This window comes from Notamacropus eugenii, chromosome 1 (assembly GCF_028372415.1).
Source record: "Notamacropus eugenii isolate mMacEug1 chromosome 1, mMacEug1.pri_v2, whole genome shotgun sequence".
NCBI classification, from domain to species: domain Eukaryota; kingdom Metazoa; phylum Chordata; class Mammalia; order Diprotodontia; family Macropodidae; genus Notamacropus; species Notamacropus eugenii.
In genome coordinates, this window is record NC_092872.1 from 295,473,771 (window position 1) to 295,489,145 (window position 15,375).

Below are 15,375 nucleotides of genomic sequence, written 5' to 3' on the forward strand. Positions count from 1 at the left end.
AACAGAAAAGATAATAAAACTGGAAACATAGTGTATCTATCACCTATATGTCCTAATATGGTTTCCTTTTTAAAAAAACAGATATTTCTCTTATAACTATCCTGGACTAGAAATTATTTCCTACCTATTTTGTTACTTCTTTGAATATCTACCATGGGTAATATTTGTTGTGTTTTTGTTTTTTCACTTTTAGATATGAGAAGCTAAAGAAAGCACTATCAAGGATACTTTAGAAGGGATTCGTGCATGCTTCAAAAAAGGGCTTGCTAGATGTCTTCTAAGATGCCTTCAAAACCTGAGATTCCACGATTATACAAGACAAATGCTGCAACTTTGATCTGTGTGCCTTTGTGGCTGACAAACATCTACTGTATGTCTCTACCCCAGCTCTGCCTAACATGTTTCTCCTCAAAAGTAGCCCATGGCATTGATCATGTAGCTCAGTACTTTGGAGTTTTGCTAATATACTTTAAGCTCAAAAGCATTCTATTCCAAATTAGATCCTATAGGTAAACAAATATTCTACGTTCAAACATGACAAGTTATCTTCCATTTGAATGAAAGGAATTCATTAATAAAAGTATTGTAAAGGTAATTTAAATGGAAAGATTTTTCCCAGTCATTAATAGGTCCATGTGACCTGCCTGGGTCACATGGAAACCTAAGTCACATGGAGCCTGTAGTGGGAGGAATTTGCTGAACAGATGGAACAGGAAGGGTGGAACAGGAAGAGGCAGAGCTAGAGCAGAGCTGAGAGGAAAATTAGTCAGAGTCTAGTCAGAGCTAGGAAGGATGCAGGCAAGCAGGCAGCTGGCTAGTACGAGTTTATTTGTGATTTTGTTCAAGGGGGGTCTGCTTGTGATTTGTTTAATGGTGCTGGTTTGTGGGAAGCCTAGCAGGGGGAAGGCTTGGGGATGGTGCTGTTCTCTGCATTGTTACTGTGTATAAGTTTTTGTTACTATGATGGATTTGGCTTTCTGGAATTTGATAAGTGTTTTGGTTCTGTCTTCCATGTGGAGAGTCTGTTGTATTTCGTGATTCAGAATTCCACCAGGATGTTCATAGCCACTGTGGGCACTGTGAATATCACATTAGTTCTATAAAAGCATCTATTAGCTACTAAACCTATCATATGAAGTCATTAGATAGAATAAACTTTCAGTGCCACCTCACAGTAAGTGAACAGCATAAGTTTAATTCAAAAGGATCAATGGTATATATGAATAGCTAAAAGAAAAGAAAGGATGAACCAGTTATTGCTGAAATCATGGTATTTAAGGGATTTTCATTTTTTAAAATGACATTTATGCTTTAGCAGTAAGCAAATAAGTTTGAAACACCTACTTAAAGCTCTTAATCTACAAAATATTTTTCTAAATAGAACAACAAATTATCCTCTTTTAGTAGGGAAGGAAGGGGGAAGGGAATGCTGAAGGAGGAAAGAAAAGAGGGAGAGGAAGAGGGAAAGGAGAGACATGAGAGAGACAGACACAGAGAGACAGAGAGAGAGAGAGAATGAATACGTGAAGCCAGAAAAGAGAGGAAAGGAAATGACTACCAGGGGCGAGAAAAAAAAAACTATCATATGTCCTTGTCAGATATTAATAGTGACAAAACAGAAACAAATTCAAAAGTAATGGAATTTCACACAAACATGGAAAAGGCTACAGAAAAAAGCATTTCTTGTTTGTTGCCTATCCATTTATTTGATTTCCATAATTAAATGCAAAGGATTTTACATAAGATTTTATTACTGACTTAGACGTTTATTTTTCTGTTGGTGAGATGCAATTTCTTAAAAATATATTTATGTATGTATAAATACTAAAGGTATCAACAACATAAGTTTTCTAAGTATTGACCTTTTCCCTTCATTGTACAAGGTTTCTGTGAATTAGCTAAAAGTTAAACTCAAATGAAATTTTAATTCATATACTATCATAACTTGGCTAGACATTAAGGAACATTGGTGACCCTGTCCCTATGAGAAGAATATTATAAATACATCATACTACCTCATATGACTATCTAGCTTGTTCTATCACAGAGTCTTAGACTTGGAAGCTAAATTATACAGAAAGTAACCCATTCTACAACAACCTTGACAAATGGACTTCTCTATTCCAACACTTCATGAAAAGCTCATTAGTTGGGAGACTGTCAGTTCCACTGTGGGATAGCTCTAATTACTTACTCTTCTTTATCCTGAATCTTTATAGTCAGTAGACCATAAGCTCCTGAAGGGCAGGGGCTATTTCACAGTGCCTATTCCATAAAAGGAAGCTTGTTATGTCTACACCTACCTCCCAGTAACTTTCTTCCATTATTAGTCCTACTTAAGCCCTCTAAAGAAGAAGAAGCCCTTCTCAACTCCAAGATCAACTCCCCTGTACTTTGTCCTTGCTTGCATTTCCTTCTATATTTTCTGGGAGCCTATCCCTTTGATTATCCCCTCCCTCTCTCACTGTATTTACTTGATCTTTCCCTGATACCTACAAAATATGCCCAAGTCTTTCCCCAGCTTCAAAAACTTGATCCTGCCATCCGTTCTCATTTTCATAGTCAAAGTCCCTAACAATAAACAACAAAAAGGAATCATGGTCCATCAAATTCAACTTCATTTTATAGATAAGGAAATGAGGTCCTTAAGAAGTGAAGTGACTTGCCCAAGTTCACACAGCTGGTACATATCTTCAAATCTAAGTCTTCCTGACTCCCAAATCCAGCACTCAAACCTCTACAACACAATACTTCTGCAAGAAAGGCCTCCCATATGAGGTGATGGCTGAGTTGTACTTTGAAGGAAGCAAGGGATACTATAAGCAGAGGTGAAGAAGGAGTCTACTCCAGACATATGGAATCACTTGTACAAAGGCATAAGCAAATGTAATGCTCTGAACAGGAAATAACAACAGTATGACTAGAACAAAGTATACAGGAAGAAGAGTAAACAAGAAATAAGAGTTGCTACTAACATTAGAGGAGGTCTGTAAAGGTGGAATAGGTGGAATGCTGGAAAAGTCAAGGAATAGAACAACCTCAAGTCCCTTGATTCCTCAATTAGAGTGCCCCATTTTCTTGGGTCATGTTAGGTGAAGCCTCCTTCCCATCTCAATCTTTGTTCCCATATTCTTTAGTTTTACTCCCCCTAATCCAAGGTTCTGTCCACCCCCTTCACCGAGACCTACCAGATCTTCTATCTGGAAGCATGGGCACTATTATTTGTCCTCAAAAATGTGGGCAGAGCAACTCACTACCCTCAACAATTTATTCATCTACCACTCAATTCTCAAGCCCTTGCCATCTGGCTTCCAATATCACCATTTTATTGAAAGTATTCTTTCCAAGGTTATCAATGATCAAACTGATACATTTAGGGGTCTTTTATCAATCCTCAGCCTCCTCAACATCTCTGCAAATTCTGATAAACAGTCCCTCCTCCTGGCTTCTCTACTGATTCTCATCTTACTAACTGGTTCTTAGGTTTCTTTGCTAAACCGTCATCTACTACCTGATCCCAACCACATGTGTCCCTCTCCAAGCCTAGGTCTTGGGTATTTCTCTCTTCTCTCCCTACACTGTTTTTTGGTGATCTTAACAGTTCTGTGGATTCAACTATAATCTCTATGCCTTTGATTAATAAATCTCCATGTCCAATGCTAAATCTTCTCTTAAAGAGAAATACTATTATCGGCAACTGCCTTCTGGGCATCTCCTCCTGGATCTTCCATTAGCATCTAAACTCTCAAAACAGAACTCATTATCTATCTTTACTAAACTCATCCCTTCACCAAACTCCTCTATTTCTGATGAAGGCATCACCCAAGTCACCTAACCTCACAACCTAGCAATCATCCTTGACTCTTCTCTCACCCTCACCTCCCATTCCCAATTCTTATCAAGTATCATCTAGTCTACGTCTACAACATCTCTCACATTCGTCCCTTTCTCTCCATTCATATGACCTCTGCTCTTGTTCAGAATCCTATTACATCTTCCCTGGACTACTACAATAGCTTCCTAATTGGCCTCTCCTCTCTCCAATCTGCCACATAGCTGCCAAAATAATGTTTATGTCACTCCTCTGCTCAAAAATCTTTAATGGCTCCCTATTACCTCTAGAATAAAATACCAACCCCTGTCTGAAATGTAATGCCCTTTACAACTAGGCCCCCAACATCTTTCAAGATTTATTTCACATCACTTTCCCTCCAACACCCTAGACTCCATCAAGCAAACTGTTTGTTTCCTGAACTTTACAGCCCATCTCCCACCTCTGGGGCTCTACACAGGTTATTTCCTATGTTTCAAACACTTTTTTATTATGTGCCTTCCAGAACCCAAGGCTTCTTTCAAGGGACAATTCAGATGCCACCCTCTACAGGAAACTTTCACTTCCCCTATCGGCTCTCTCCCTTTTCAAATTATCTTATGCTTATCTCTATACCTAATATATCCCCCTGGATGGGGCAGTAACTATTTTCATTAAGTCCTTAATAAGCATTTGTAGGACTGAATTCTATTTATATAAGCTTTCAAGTTTATTATATCAAGTCAATGAGCACCTATTATGTGCCAGGCACTGTGCTGAGGGGGATACAAAAAATAGTGTCTGCTTTCAAGGAGTTCACTCTGATTGCCACATCCTATACATTACCTCTTTTGTCCTACAACTTTTGGGCCTGCTTCTACAAATATTACACTAAACTCACAACTCAGGAAACTGGGTCTCAGAGAGGTTTAATGACTTAGACATGGTCACATAAACTAGTGTCATACTCAGGTTTCTCCTAACTCCAAGTCTATTTAGCATCATTTCCACTATACTGTTCTGCCTCTTTATTATTTAAATTTAAAAAGCAGTCTTTTTTGTGACTCAAACTGTCACATTATAGACCTTGAAATATTTGAAGACAGTTATTATGCTCCCCTCATGTGGGTTATTCAGTCATTTTTTCAGTCATGTCTGACTCTTCGTGACTCCATGGACCACAGCATGCCAGGCCCTTCTATCCTCCACTATCTCCCAAAGTCTGTCCAAGCTCATGTTTGTTGCTTTGATGACACTATCTATCCATCTTATCCTCTGCCATCCCCTTTTTCTTTTGCTTTCAATTTTTCCCAACATCAGGTTCTTTTTCAATGAGTCCTGTCTTCTCATTATGTGGTCAAGGTATTTTAAGCATCAGCTTCCGTATTTGACCTTCCAGTGAATAATCTGATTCTAAATGGATATATGACCTTAATATATTTAAATCATACTATAAAATACTTAAATGAGAAACAGATCATACACCTCTTACAGCTATGGATAGATATACTCTTAACCAAAAAAAAAAAAAAAAGAAAGAGGTAACTACAAAAAATAAAATGGATAACTTTAATTACTTCAAATTGCAAAGCTTTTACACAAATGCAATACTAAGGCATCTAAAATAAAAGAGGCTGAATGGGAAAAAAATCTTTGTATCAAATTTCTCTACTAAGAGTTTGGAATCCAAGACATGTAAACAACTTACACAAAAATATATATACAGATATGTGTGTGTGTATATACATATATAAAAATATTGCCATTCTCCAAGATAAATGGTCAAAGTATATGCAGAGTTCTCAAAATAAAAATTACAAATTATTCACAACCACATGAAAAAATGACCCAAATAACTAATAAGAAAAATGCAAATCAAAACAACCCTGAGGTTTCACCTCACACCCTTCAAAAGTTGGCAAAAAATGACCCCAAAAATAGCAGCAGTAAATGTTGGAGAATTTGTGGAATGATAAATACACTAATACATTGCTGGGGGAGCTGTGAAGTGGTACATTTTGAAAAGCAATTTGAAATTATGGAAATGAATGAATTAAAGAGTCCATACCTTTCAAACCAGAAACTCCATTACTAGGCTTATTCCTAACTAAACAATGACAAGAAAAAAGTCCCCATTTACTCCAAAATATTTATAGCAGCATTTTTTTTGTGATATCTAAGGATTAGAAACAAAGTAGACAGTCATCAATTAGAAAGTGACTGAAGAAATTGTGGCACATGAATGTAATAGAATTTTACAGTGCTACAAGAAGTGATGCTTATAATGGTTACAGAGAAGAAAGATCTATATGAACTGATGCAGAGTAAAGTAAGCAAAGGCAAGAAAACAATTTTTAAGAAGTAAAAATAATGTAAATGGAAAGATCAGTGACACACCAAAAAATCAAAAGTAAATGTAAAAAAATTATAAAGATCAAATAGAACTCAAATGAATAAAAGTGAAAACATCCCTTAATCTAACCCTTCATGAAGGTGGGAAATTCACAAGTATTATACATTCCACAGGTTTTCAGACTTCTTCAATGTACTGATCGGTTGTGCTTTTTTCCACTCTAAAAAAAAATTATATCCTATAGGATGACTCCTGAGGAAGAAGAGGGGGATATGAGATAACTACGAGGATGTAAAAAACAGAAAATACCAATAAAAATTTATTAAAAACCAAAAATACTTCTCCCCCAGTATCTCCTTCACTAGTATGAACTCCTAATTCATAGTAATTCAACAACTACCAATACAGTCAATTTCTCCCAAAGGTTCCTCCACTTCCACATCACTAACTACCTCTTTATCAGTAAAACTAAAATCCTGAGCAGTCCCTCTGCTCCTTCAAAGCTTCCTTTATTTTCTAAAAGAAATTTTCAGCAAGGTAAACTTTTTAAAAATGGACACTAAAGTTTAAAAAGTGACACTTCCAAATGTACAAATAATTGAAATCTCCAATCAATACGATACGATACATTTTGTAATACATATTCAATTCAACAAATAGTTTTTATACCATACAGAATCCACCCTCTTGTGAGCCCAGGGCTCTGAGCTAAATGCTGAGGACACAGAGATGGGAAAGCCTCATCTATCTCTTCTACAACCTGTCAGTTTGGACTAATTCTCATATTAACAGCATTTCTGTTGCTCTCTGAAACTCATCCAAATGCTCTCTCCCCTGTGATGCTATCCTCAGGTTCATAATCTCTATACAACAGAATATACTCTGTAAACAACAATCTACCCTTATCTTCTACTAAACATGCTTCTTTTCAACAACGTATACTTTTCTAATGCCATTTGTAGTCACCTGCCCAATTTCACAAAGACTTATTATGCCTAGAAAAGTTAAGAAAAGTTAAGAAAAAAGTCAAGTAAATGTACCTGACAGAAACATAGTGATGATATCTTAGGCGCTAAGTATAACTCCAAATCTTGTTTTTTCCTAAGAATTACAAGGCATGTATTCCGTAACAGTGTTTCTTACTTTTTGATCCCTGTTCTCCTCCACTACAGTCAGTTTTGTAGTTTTATCTAGGCATTTTTCCTCTCTTCCCTCAGTAAGACCCTCTGGATCAGGTCATTTAATCTTCTGTGTAAGGGTTCTTCCTAGTTTTCATAATCACTCAGTCGCTTGCTGAAAGCCTACCGGTATACCTGGAAACCCTAGCCAGACTGGAAGCTCCTTAACCATTTCTTTGTAACATCTGCAGAGCTTTGCATGTGGTAGCTGTCGAGTAAGTATTTAAAATCAGATTCTAGGATTTGTTGACCAGTTGGTAAATTCATCCAAAATCTAAAGACAATACAACCTGAAAGATGTTTTGAATACTGATTAGTTATATGACACAAAATACTGAATTTACCAATGTTTAGCATGCTCCAGAATGTCACTAACAATAAAACCAAGCATCTTAATGATGTAAACAATTTATCAAGAAATTAAATGAGATGGAAGTTGATAAGACAAATCAGATAATAGGGTCCAATGTCAATGGTCAGTCAAATGTCCTTATGCTAAAAAGGAGGCAAATATATGTACAGGAGATTTTGCAATTATGTAATACCCAAAATGCTCTAAGATACGATCGAGACACTGATTCTTTTTAGCAACTACCCAAATTGAAAGTATTATACTATTCTTATTTTACCCTATCTTCAAATGGCACTCGTGCACGTAGGGGTCTCAAAACAATTTGAAATTTTGTATTTACAAAACTTTTTTTTCCTCCATCATTTGGGTCTGCTTTACCTTGCAAACTTACTCCTCATTTTTAAGATTAAGTAAGTCTAAATAATAAAACAATAAAGTAGTCAGGGCAGCACTACTCAACCACGTTACTAAACCAGAAAACTCTTGATATAATAAACCCCAATGAGAAAAACTTAATTTTTTAGTAATTTTTATGACATGAAAAAGACATCTCAAAGACTTTGTTCCTGTGAAATTATCCATATTTGCAACTTAAAGAAGAGTATATTTAATTTTATGAATATAACGCCTGTCATGAAAAGGTGGGATTAAGTTTAGGTACTAATAATATCTTCTATGATTCATAAAGTAACTTTTACACTACTGGCCACATATTTCAATTCTGCTTAACTAAATGATTTCCCTGTTCCTGCTTCAATAAGATACAAACTAAGATGCTAGCAGGCGTTTGCTCTTGTATTTTTAATCAAATCCAGTTCTATTAATCTCTTTAGTAAATGCTGTTATATCTCTATTATTTCTCCAAGCTGTTAGATAAATTTATTACAGAACAGAACAGATGCAGACATAGAGTCAGCACAAGAACTTCAGGGCAACAGGCATAAGCCTGTCAAAGGCAGAATGACAACTTCACAGCAGGATTCTGCTCTGGAATATCAGAAAAAAAGCTTTTATTCAAAGAAAAATAAAATATATTGAATTTGCTGCCATGCCTCCAGTTAGTAAATAAAGTGACTATGTACTTGGAAAAAACTCTTCAGCATGGCAAATTGTGCACTGTGATAATTTATATTTATTTCACATGCTGGCAGTCATAAATATTTACACCTCGTCTAGATATTCACACTAGAAACATTTACCCCAGTGCTGACGAAATCCTTTAGAATGCAAACCCACTATGCCTTTGCTTTCCATATAATGCTAACAAAAGTTAAAGCTGAGATATGCACCAACTACCATCCCTTTACTCTATCAGAAGGGAGAGGAAAAAGGTTGCCAAGGTTTTGACATGATCCATAATCAGAGCCCTGAAGCAAATTCAGCTTGGGCTGGGAGAGGAATTACACAGAGGGCAATCATCTCTAGGTTTAGTTGTAAGGCGTGAAAGGGCATTTTATCTCCCTAACAGTGGGACACTTACCTGATGCACAGCAGATGACCCCCAACCCTGGAACAAAGAGCAACTGGGAATAGTCAAAATGGCTCTGGCTTTGAAAGTCTCTGCCTTTCCAGACATCTTATGTAAACCTTTCTCCTTTCCACATTCTCTGTGATCTTGGTGACACTGGCTTCCTTGCTGTTCCTCACACAAAATATGCATGCATTTTCACCAGCTGTCCTCCATTCTTTGAATGCATTTCTTCCTCACCTCTACCTTCTGGTTTTTCTTTAAGTCTCAGATAAAACCCCACCTTCTACAAGATTTTCCTGGTCCCCTTTCACGCTAAGGTCTTCCTCTAAAAATTACCTCCAATTTATTTTGTATATAATTTACCTTGTATATACCTTGTATACAACTTACCTTATATATAAGTGTTTGCATGTTACTGCCCCCATTAGAATGTGAGCTACTTGAGGACAGGAACTATATTTTTCTTTCTTTGTATTCCTAGCACTCGGCACATACTAAACACTTAACAAATGCTTGAGGACTGAGCAGCAAGTAGGGGAGGTTAGCTGTGTCAGCAAAGTGATCCCAGGGAGAATGATGCCAGACCAAAGGGATCCTGAAAATGGTGGCTTGGGGAGGGCAAGGGAGCTTGACGGCCAGGAGCTGTCCTTTCCTGGGCATGTGAAAGGCAGATCAAAGGTCTGCTATGGGGAAGAAGTACCCTTCCCTTCCTCACCTACCTACCCTCAACCAGAATCAAGATCTGAGATAAAGGAAGTCCCATCTAGTGCCCATACTAGCCTCGGCAATTGGTAATCCCAGATCACTTGCCACTACCTCACTATTGCTTCATTTCAAATGGAAAAAAGAACACAATCCAAGAAGCTAAATTATACTGAGCCCCATTAATGGTCAATACCTCCTACAAGTTATTAGCAAACCGCTCTTCTTGCACACTTTTAGAAATAAATGTGATATACTTCCTGGTGTGACATCAAAAACAAAAGACAGGGTGGGGAGATGAGAGAAATAGTGACTGCACACTAGGCTATCAGAAATGTTTACTTCTGTGATTCATACTAGGTAAGAGCTAAACCATTTATTCCCCTCTGTGCTCTGCAGGGCCCACCAAAACCAAGAATACTGCATCTGCCTCTGTAGATTACGTATAGAGCCCAGTTTGAACCACTCCAAAGGCACCTGGTTAAGGGGAAAGGCAATGATTCAGAACCTGAAATGGGAGGACAAGAAAAGCAAAGTTTCAACTCAGGTATTGAGCAGAAACCTGAAGGACAGCTTCCTTGGATTCTGATTACCCCAGAGCTGAAGAAGAAAACAGGGCTGTCAGCAGTCTGCCTTGGATCTCCTTAAAGGAGCAGAAACACAAAAGACTTAGTACCTTAAAACCCAGTCATCATCTAGTTAGATTATGTGAAATTAAGAAAAGCAGGCACCAAAAAAGAACTATCAAGAGCACATCTGCTGAAATGAAAAGTGAGGATGCAGAAGACTTATTCTAGGATACTATGATTCTCCATTCTTCAGGCTGCATTTGAGTGTCAGAACTGAGCATACACATGAAAGCAAGAAAGGCAGAATCAGCCTATATGCCAGAGCCTGGACAAGGAACTGACAAAACAGGCCACATAACACACACACACACACACACACACACACACACACACACACACACACACTTCAGAATGGAAATACATCACTAATCTTTAGCTACTTTAGTAGAATAAACAGTAGACAAACAAAAGTAGAATACAATAAAGCTAGCCTGCACTTTGAGAGATTCAACAGTTAACTTCTATTCTATATTACTTGCTGTGCTTTGGGAAATACAAAGATATTTTAGATGTAGTTCTTGCCCTCAAAAGTCTTACAATCCAGTTTGAGTGGATGCGTCATCAGGTTACAAACCAATTTAAAGACATGATCAAATGGCAGTCACATCCAAGCCTCCTCTCCCCACAACTCAAGGCTGCAATCTCTACTGGAATCAAACTGGTAGGGGCAACATGGATTCTACTGAACTTTAAAAATCAGCTTTAAAAAAAAAAAGCTCTCAGAGTATTATTTCAACAGTATTCATGCTCCTTTTTAAAAAGTAATATAATATTTGAGTAACCTCCATTTTGTATTAGGGTATAAAATAAAGATTACAAGGCCATCAATCTAGAGATGGAAGAGACAATCTATACCAACCTCTTCATTTACAGATGAGAAAACAGAGGCGCAGGAAGGCTAAATGATTTGCCCAAGCTCACAGAGATGTTAAGTAACCCAGGCAGGGTTTCCACCTGAGTCCTTTGACTTCATTGCCAATGTTTGTTCCACTACACCATGCTGTCCCTCTAATTCTCTAAAGAAAGGAGTAGTGGTTTGGTTGTCTGCAGGGTTTATTTGAGAGGTCATTCCCTGCTCCAAAAGAAGACAAGATAAATGATACAGGTATCCTTTCGTTCTAGTTGCAAAGCATAGCCTAGAGTTTCTTAGCATCAATAGCTGCAGGAAATCTGGTTTTGTGGCATAAATTTATAATTTTGCCACTAAAATCAAAGCACAGGGAATCTCTTGGATGGAGCTAGCAGAGAATCATCACAAGGATTGAAAACCAAGTGAATCCAATTCATCATAGCTTTTAAAATACAGAGCAGTAGAAAGGTCCTATAAATTACAAAACACACACAACAGCATATTTTTGTGGTAACAAAAAATTGAAAACCAAAACATATGATTGGAGAATGATTGCATAAATTGTGGTTATAAATGTAATGAAACGTTACTATCATAAGATGATTTCATCATTCATAACAATGAATATGAAGAATTCAAAGAAACATCAGAAGATTTATATGAAGTTAATACAGGGTAAAGACAGTAGAGGCAAGAGAACAATATACACAATGACTGTAATAAATTATAATAATATTAAAAAGCAACCAAACTGATAAGGAAATATACCTTCCTCATCTCAGATGTTAACTGGTAAATATGGGTATAGAATGTGGCATACTCAGTCAGACACAGTTTCTATATTAATTGGCTATGTTTAAATGTTTTTCTTTGTTACAAGAAATAGCTCGAGATATCTGTTGGGAGGACAGGAATAAGATAATGGTTATGGTGTAAAAACTGAAGGCAATAAGAAAATGTACACCTATGTGTACCATATATCCTGACATCAGTTAAAAAAGGAAAAAAAAAATCAGATCCACCAGGATTAAGTAAGGGCTAAGGTAACTACACACACGTACTCTTTCTACTGATGTACAGTCAGGCATCACTTCTCGGACATTTCAAACTGAATGGACCATAGATGTCTCAAACACATGTCCATTAGCCACCCTATCTTCCACAAACCCTCCCCTTTTTCCAAAGTTCTCTATTACTGTAAAGGACACCACCATCTTTCCAATTACTCAGGCTGAGGGCCCAAGCATCACCCTGAACTCCCCATTCTCACTAACTCCACATCATGTCTGCAATAGCCATCTACCCTGTGTTACTGGCTATTATTATCCAGGACTGAATATAAAATCCTGTTAAGACATTTACAACTCTTTGCAGCCTGATGCCTTTCTGCCTCTCCAGTCTTCTGACACTTTACTCCCTTCTGCACAGTCTACAATCCAGTTATATTGGTCTACTTGCCTTTCTTCCAACACCACTCTCCATCTTCCAAAAAATTTCTGTGTCTTTGCATTTACTGTCTCCCATACCTGGTATGCTCTGTCTGCCCCCTCATCTCTGCAGGAGGCCTTTCCCATACACTTTTGCTACTACTACACTCCAAGATTACCTTCTATTTATTCTGTGTGTGTGTATCTTATGTTTTTTGTGGTTCAGTCATTTCAGTAATGTCCAACCCTTCCTGACCCAATTTGGGGTTTTCTTGGTAAAGATACTAGACTGGTTTGTCATTTCCTTCTCCAGTGGATTAAGACAGACAGAGGTCAAGTGACTTCCCCAGCTAAAAGTATCAGATGCTGAATTTGAACTCAAGTCTTCCTGACTCCAGGCCCCTGTTCAATCCACTGAAATGTCTCCACCATCAAGGACTCTTTTTGCCTTTCTCAAATCCCCAGGAGCCACAGTGTCTGGCACATAGTATGAACTTAACAAATTCTTATTCACATACATACACACACGTTATTGAAATACAACTTAATTTTTTAAATTGGTGGTATTATATTTATGTGGTTCTAGTATTTTGAGCCACAATAACAGCTACTTACAGAAATGTTATTAAATAACATTTATATATGTATTATATGTGTATACACACACACACACATTGATACTGAATGGACCAGTTAAAAAAATATACACAGATACACATACAAAGACACACATATGTACTGTGTATGTGGGAAAAAATTACTCCAAGGTCTCACTTATCTTTTATGCTGGCAAATACAAATTCTGGAACTGAGAACATTATGTGTACATATATGTATGTCACACATACTAGATGTTTAAATGCATAAACATATCTATTGAAAATATATACACATGTCTAATTGATTATAATACATGCTGTTGCAACCCAACTGATTTAAGTGGTAGTTATTTTGCTTCTGGATTCTGAGTTGCAATACATATCTACAACATATAGTCATATAGGTATAGTAATATGCATTCATGGTGTATGCACACCATTTAAATTATAGCTTCTATAAACTGAAATATACACTTCAATAATTGTATGATGTAGACTAGAAGGGCTACAGGAGTTCAGAAATAAAGGTGATAAATTTTGTGTTGAGTAGTCAAGAGAAGCCATGGAGAAAGGCAGGATCTGAAATAGACTTTGAAGGGCTGGTAATAACAGCACGGGCATTTATGATTTATAATTTATAACTTATAAAGTGCTCTTGCATTGTCCTATTTAATCATCACAACCACCCTGTGAGGGAAATAAGGCCATTATTTTCTAAATTTTAAGAAAAATAACTCAATTAGAGAAGTTAAATGATTTGGTTCTAATTACCCTTATCTGGAGTACTATAATATGGCTAACGGTACTACTAATGATAGGATATCTATTTTGTGCTAAGATTTTGGGTTTCAATAACAAAGATATAGCTGTCAACAGGACCCAAAGTCCTGGAACAAAACAAATATCCTAACTCCAATACCTATAGATATAAATATGTTCTTGAAATTCAAATCCTCAAGCAAAATAAATATCTTACTACCAGTTTTTGTTTGTTTGTTGTTGTTAATGTATGTGTGTACATCTTCAAAGATATTCGGAATTATTGAAATTCAACATAAATATATGTTCCCTTGAATGGCAATATATTTTGCACCCTATTCCTTCTAAAAAGCAAGGAAAGACTAGGGGATTTAAATTTTTAAATTACTTCCTAAATCTGTTTTAAATTTCCCAACGGGTATAACAAAAGGAAAGACAAAAATGGGTCTTTTTTGTGAACAAGTTGAGCAACATTGTAGTGATTATCTAGGACTTTTATTACCTTAAAGTTGAAACTAAGTATATCAGTTATTAACATAAAGGATTAATAATGACTTGAATGAAAATTTAAGTAAATTATCATAGGCAGATGCAGCCATTTTTTGTGAAGTATAAATACAGAAAATCTTCCCAGAGTAACTCAGAGTCAATTAAGATGATATAATCTTGCCCCACACTAGCTATCTAACCTTATTTTAACAGATACACATCTTATTTTCCTCGGATATGCAGCATTTTCTCTCTTCTCTAACCAAGTGAGTCTCTTTGTTATGCCATGGAAGCATCGTTTGCATTTCCACTTCTCAATTATCTTTTATATTGTCCACCTTGCCTTCTCTTCCATCTAACCAAATCCCAGAAGCAGGGTAATAGATGTGAAAGAGTACTGGTCTCGGAATGGGAGACTTGAATTTGAATACTGAGAACCAACATTTCCTAGCTCTGGGCAATAAAACCAAGTCATTCAATTTCTCTAATCTATTTCTTTGCAGCTTGTTGGCACAGTGAAGTCAGAAAAACTCATCCTCCTGAGTTCAAATCCAGCTTCGGATATTTACTAGCTGTCTGATCATGGGCAAGTCATTTAACCCTTTCTACATCGGTTTTCTCATTTGTAAAATGAGCTGGAGAAGGAAATGGCAAACCACTCGACTTATCTATGCCAAGAAAACCCTAAATGAAGTCGCAAAGTCAGACATTTCTGAAAACAGCTAAACAACAGCAAAATCTATTTCTTCATCTTA